Source organism: Otolemur garnettii, unplaced genomic scaffold (assembly GCF_000181295.1).
Source record: "Otolemur garnettii isolate 467f Iridium unplaced genomic scaffold, OtoGar3 scaffold00040, whole genome shotgun sequence".
Lineage (NCBI taxonomy): Eukaryota > Metazoa > Chordata > Mammalia > Primates > Galagidae > Otolemur > Otolemur garnettii.
In genome coordinates this window covers 13,907,191-13,914,123 of record NW_003852435.1, presented here as the reverse complement: position 1 = coordinate 13,914,123, position 6,933 = coordinate 13,907,191, and the positions used below count along the sequence as shown (strand labels likewise).

The following is a 6,933-nucleotide window of genomic DNA, read 5'->3' as shown; positions in this document are numbered from 1 at the left end:
TGTGTAGACCACAGGGGAAAAAAAAATAATTCTTTAGTTTTCTATAGATAGGTAAGGATTTTTCTCTCCACTCCTTTCTATTTTACTTAAAAAATTTCTCCATTGAGTTTATTGTGCTTGTAAATTCAATTCAGTGTAAGCTAAATTGGAGAAAATTATAAGTATCATGATGTTTTCCTTAATACTATTTATAAAACTATCCAAGAACTGATGGTATTCTTCCCATTACAAGTAATGCTATATACACCAAGGGAAATGAAACAGAGATTAGAGTGAGTCTTGCAGCCTATTAGGCATTTAATAAGTAATAAGGATCCTTCCAAATGTGGACTATTTTTTACATATTACAACTGCAGACAGTCATTTTCCAATTTGAGCTACAGAAGCAAGAAGGAGAAATCAAGAGGAGTCAGATATAAAGTGACTAAGAATAGCTGATTGATTGCATTTTTCGTTTGTTAATATAAACTTTCAAGGACTGAGTCAGGAGTGCAGACAGTTTTGCGCCATTGTCTATGTGCATGTGTCTCTGGCTCAATATCTCACAATACTAAGATCTTATTTCTTTTCCAGTGTCATCAAAATGACTTTGATACATTCATTAATCAGATTTCTGGATTGCAATTTGTCTTGTCTTATGGTAACAGAGACTAACATCAATATAGGAGATATTAAACATTATTTGATAATTCGGCCCATGCCTTTTATATTCTGATTGTCAAAAGTAACTAATTTCACAAAATCAAAGTGATACATTTCAGTGATAGCAGTTTTCCATTTACTTCCCAGAGACTGTATAACTTGTTTCTTCCTCATTGCATCTTTCAAATCTAGCCTACCCTCCTAGACTTCTGTGAATAAGGCACAATTTTCACTGTCCCCTACTGATCAAGTCAAATTATGTTGGCAGGTTGAGATACGTGGCATGAGTTCTAGGCTGCCCCCAGTTTATTGCCCTCTACTCTTAATGTCCTCTATCATCCCCTCTTCTTGAGTGTGGGTGGGATCTATAAATGTAATTGGAAATTATATTTATTAAATATGATTATGTTATGTTATATAGCAAAGATAAAGGGATTTTTCCTGGGTAAGCGTGACCTAATTAGAGCCTTTTAAAAGCAGGTTTAGTCTTTTTTCTCATCTCAGGTTTCTCTCCCTGGCTTTGAAAATGTAGGCTGCCATATTTTGAGAGGGGATCATGGTTAGTATTGAGGGTGGCCTATAGGAGTTAAAAGTGACCCTCAACTAATTACTAGGCCAAACACTGTGAACAACCTGAATCAATCAGGAAATAGATTCTGCCCCAGTCAAAACTTCAGATGAAAATGCAACCTGTGTAACATTTGAATGTAAACCTTGTTAGATACTGAGCAGAGGACCCTGTTGAGTGGCATCCAGACTTTTCACCTATAGAAACTATGAACTAATACAAAAAAATTTCTTAATCTACGAACTTTATAGCAATTTGTTATGTTTCCATGTCAATCTAAGCCTATGTACAAATGGCTTCTAACTGGGCTGAGGTCATCATAACATAAAGTTGACTGGTTTTGCTCTGATGACTATGAACTATTTAGAATACAGGCCTACATTAATGTAAGGTCCTAAACCAGTGTTGAATAGGAGTTGTGGATGTTTCTGAATCATTGGTTAACTTAAATACTTTACACTGTAGATTACACATAACTTTGAGATATATTGATTTTTAATGATAAAACATTATTATTAGTGTTATTATTAAGATACCCATTTTTAAAGTGAGAAACATAATTCACACTTTAAAGGTGTGAGGTTAAAGACTTGACTGAAGTCACAGTATTAGTTAAAAGACAAACCTTCCACTTTAATTTCTCCACCTATGTTAAGAAGTTATTAAGAAAGTCAGCAGATGGAAATGTGCTTAAAAATAAATGTGATTGTGATGAACTCATGATCAACAAAATCACCTGTGGACCATGTTATCTAACATCTTTAAGTTTCCATTCCTCCATCTATAAAATTGAATTAAAATGGTACTAAACTTGCAGAGGGGAGGGCAGAACATTCACCTAAGCATGCCTCCTGCAGATTATGAAAAGAAAATGTAAAATGCAGAGTTTTGAGATTTTAAAGCTTTCATAACCTTGTATGCTATCTTGATAGATAACTTCACATAACAAAAGAACGTAGGAAATTAAATTTCTATTTTAAAATAAATTTACGTTGTGAAAAATAGATTTACACATGAAAAAGAAAGCAGTGATACAGGCTACGGTTGAATTTTTTTTCTGTTTAAGCATTTGTTCCATAAGAGTTTGGGTTGTTTACAAAAGTGTTGATCATGTCCCAGTATTTTTCTCTCTACCTCCTCCCCAAAAATACAAAACCTGAGGTTCACTTACGACGTTAATAAAAACACACTTTTAGTTTATCTATTATCCTTAGTATTTGGAAAGCAATCAAAATCACTTTGGAATAGTCAGAGGGGGACTAGATGATGTAGTGAAAGATCTTTACCTTGATGAGAGGAGTGCAAGACGTATCTCTTCCTTAAATATTGGAAAGAAAACCATTGGAAAGGTAGTTCTTTTCACAGCCTCATCTAAATAAATTTCTTCTTAAGAGTAAAAGAGAAAGCATTTTCATTTTTGTACCGGTTAAAAATACTAAAATAATGTATAAAAAAATCCTTTTTTTTTTTTACCTTTAAGTTGTTTGAGGCTTGAGAATATAATTCCAAAATTTATTCATTATTTTTCAAATTTGTACACATATCCTTGGACCTAGTATTTACCTTTGATATTTCCAAAAAGATTAACATCAATCACTTTCCCAGAATAACTCCAGTGGATCTTGAAGAGGACTTCCTGACAAATACACTTAGATATGAAACATCTTGCAACATGACTGACAGATTCTCATCTACACTAGAGCTAGAGAAAGTAGATGTCATTTTCTGGGCCTGTAAGAAAAGATAAGTTAAAAAATCTAGTTCTAAATTCAACTAGTAATTTTCTTTACAGTCAGATAAAATTAATAGATTGATATATTGATTCATAAGTGATCACTAAAATGCATTCTATGCAAAGAAAAAATAAAAGCCAACTTTCACTATCCATTATATTTATTTTTTTGTAACCCTGTCTTAAGAGTACCTGTGGCAAACTCTCACTTTTGTAAGCACATGAATTTATCTCTTTTCAGGAACTGTTTTTGAAATACACTATGTATGACAAAATCAAACAAAAATAAATCCTTGTTTATTTGATGTAGTTTTATGATTTATTCTAAACTGTAATCGTGCTTATCTCCTACCCAATGAAACAAAATGACTCATCCACCATCACTGATATTAAACTTGCACAAGATGCCTTTACATAAGTTTTCACACAAAGCGGAAGTCATTATTCTATCTGTGATGAATGGATCTTCAAACACAAGAAAACTCCTACCTCTGTCTGTACTTAACAATAACAAAGAAATTGCAATTTTTATTTCCTATATTTTCATGTAGTCTAAAGGTAATATAAATTCAATCATATCAATAAACAAAGGAGAGAAAAGAAAGAGGTATGCAAAGTAGCAAGTTTCAATTTTCAGAAAGGATTTGGAGCTACACAGATGATGGTGAAGACAGAGGCCATATGCCTTCTATGCCTCCAGCAAAAGAAAAGCTACATATAGTCAACATGCCTTGAAAATAGTGCATTCCGACTGTGCACTTTGATTGGCAGTATAGAATTTAAACATTGTTATAAATGACATTGACAAGTGTAAGTGAATGTGATTATAGACATAGGCGAATCCTTAGGCAATAAGACAACATTTATAATATTTTATTAAGTGGCTTATCAATGTTAACTACTACTTAAATGAATATTTTTTATGAATAGCATTCTAAAAGCAAAAAAAATGCTTTTTTGCTCTATTGTAAAGAAGCTGTGCATGGATATTGTGGAGAAGAGTAATGAGACAAGCAAAAAACTAAGATAGATTATCTAAAAAGTGAGAAATTTCCAACAATTAGCAGATCATTTTTACTTGACAAATTGTTACTTTTTAAAACCCTTTTTATCTCAGAGAGAAATTCAATTAGAGGTTTGAAGTCCCCATTGCCTGAGCAGGAGTCACATACACCTTGTCTCTGTCACAGTGCTTGATATTATCTATAAGTGAGTGACAGAAAAGTCCAGGACTAACAAAGGCTCACTCTGTTCCTGTCAGGAAGCTCTGGTACATCTTTCTTATCAGAAGTACCCCGGAGTTTTCTCTGCAGAAGCAGAGCCCCAGAGTTTGTGATAGCTTTTTCTGGTCTTTAACCATTTGTAGTCCTGAATTGAAGCAGAGATCTTCTTTTATCCTGGAAATGCCTGCCCCCTTTTGGCCAAAAACCAACAACTTAATTTTCATTGAGAAAACACAAAACAGAGTTGGGGCCTCTTTTCCCTGCACCTTTCTGTCTTACATTGTGCAGTGGGCAATTTTCTGAGAGAAGAAAAGAAATTTCATGATGTAAAGTTTTAGTCTCAAAGAGACGCCTACCTTTGTCCTTACTCAAAAGTAACAAGTTGGAAGTGTGGATGATTTTAGTTTCTGGACAACAGGGGGAACAAAGGTCTTTGTTCAAAGATGCTCAAGTTTAAATTTGCTTGTCGTCAGGCATCAAAAAATTATTACTTCTCGCTGGAATCAAATAATTATCATAATAACAATGACAGGAATCCTAAGGTTAAATAAGATGACAAGTTACATGTCACATACTTATTTTAAAAATATGTAATTTTACATTTTTCCTGACCCTTAACTGCATCACAAATTACTGATGCTTTTAAAAAAAATCATTCAGTTCATTTCAGTTGTTAATTTATTACTTGATTCTGTTATTGTAATCAGGGAATACTGTTTTTGTGAAAAATGTAGCATGGAATAAGAAGAACAAGAAATACCCAAGTCCACAAAAGAAGCTGATTTAATCTGAATGTGAATAATCAAGAAATGTCAAAAAGCTGAAGTCTGGTTTTAAGTGAGTGTCAGAGTGGTCAGCCGCTACCTTTAGATTCCGTGATTAGAAATTAGAATTGCGTGCTATTCTGGTTGCAGGGCGTTGCCTTGAGAAGGTGATTATTTAATCAAGAATGACGTTAGAGTTACCTGGTTTTTGGTGGTATGCCAAGTGGTTACATTGAAATTAAGTGGCATATCACATCTTTTGAAGACAGACCGAAAATGGAAATGGCAATTTAAAAAAATAGATTGCTAGAAAACCTATGTCTGTTGACAAAGTCCTACATTCTATTTAGTAATTTATTTGATCAAATATAGTATAAGCCAGCAACATTTTCTTGAGTCTTTCTTGATCGTGAGAACTCATTTCAATGGCTCTTCGTTTTGTTTTTCTTGTGCTCCTATACAATTCCAATTTATGTTTATTTTACAGCTTGGGGCATTATCCCAAATTTTACACACACATACATTTTCTTTCTCCCACAAACCTAAACTTGAAATGTTCTGTCTTACTCTATGCTAAAAGGAAGAATTAATTCTGTTAGGAGCTGACAAAGACAGTAATATTGGACTTACTGTTTTCTTCAGCTTGACTAAACTTGAGGTAAGCTTCTTTCTGACGTTAGGCCCTGATTTCCGTTTTCTGAAGGCATTTAATGATGGAATTGTAAATTCTTTAACTTCCCTTTTGAGATGTAAATCTTTTTAAAAACCTTTTACAGGTTTTACAACCGAGGGATGTCTTTGTCAAGGACTGGGAGCCATTGCTTTGATTTACATTCATGGAGGATGATCCCCCTCCTGTCTCCCTGTTTCTGTGGGAGGCTACCTCTCCTGTCTCCCTGTTTCTGTGGGAGGCTATGTCTCTAACTACAGTGAGTAGCCTGGTTTCACATTGTAAACTTCTTCTTCTCAGGAAGATAAGAGAAAGTTTGCTTTTGCCCTAGGTAAGGCCACTTAGCAAAAATAAGTGTCTTAAGATTCCTTCACTACAGCTCTTAAAAGCCTTCCCAACTTTTTGGTTTCAGTGGGGTTTTCTGTCTCTTTCCTCTATTGCAATGGCCTGAATAAAGCTTTCTTTGCCTATTTAATTTTGACTGGTGAAATATTTGCTTTGCCCAAACCACATTTATGATATCATACACTTTTTTGTGCTGTGGGATGATTTGCAATTTGTTGTTGTTGTTGTTCAAATTCTCAGTCCATAACCTCTTTCTGAAACTCTCCTTTTTGTCTTATCTGGGGATTTTTATCCCTTTGTCCCTTTTTGAGTTTTTAATTCCCTGTAGACCAAGATTAAGATGTAGGCATAAGTGTTACAGCTCTTTTAGAATTTGTCTAGCAGGTTTTCCAGTCTCTACTGGAAGACCCACCCCCCACCCCACCCCTGCCAAAACACACACAAAAAGATGTAAGCATAAAACTGGATAAAAATGTCTTTGTGCCATCAACCCCTTTAAAAGTCTGGGTGGCAAACTTCTTCTCAGAATATTCCATCTAAATCCATAAATACATAAGATTACAAGAAGCAAACTATATATAGTAAGGTACAGTTATCAAAATATTTTTAATTAACATATATTTTTTAATACATAAAATAATAAGATACAATCACTTTTTTATTATCAATGATAGCATCAAAGTATTGACAAATGATATTTTGGGATATTTATTACAACTAGAAAGGAAACATAATTTCTATTGGTAAATATCAACAGATTTGCTGATACAGCTGCAGAGATTTTGCGTATAGTTACAACTGAGGGAAATGTTAAATTCTAGTTGATGATTAGTGGGAAAAAAAGTTTATTTTCTATTCAAAAGTATGAATTGCCTGGCCTAAAATAAAAACACCAGAAGAGTGTTCTGATTCTGAAGGACTGCAGATGAAGAATTATGGCTATAATAGTCCATTCTAGCTTTTCATCATCAATGACTTTATATAGCAGA

At 33.8% G+C, this 6,933-nt stretch overlaps 1 non-coding gene across 1 annotated transcript; it reads left to right on the top strand.

The window, feature by feature from the left end:
• The first annotated feature begins 6,294 nt into the window (after nt 1–6,294).
• LOC111725432 lies at nt 6,295–6,356 on the top strand. Its single transcript, XR_002773497.1, has one exon. It is a non-coding gene; the product is annotated as a U7 small nuclear RNA (small nuclear RNA).
• Nucleotides 6,357–6,933: the final 577 nt, after the last annotated feature.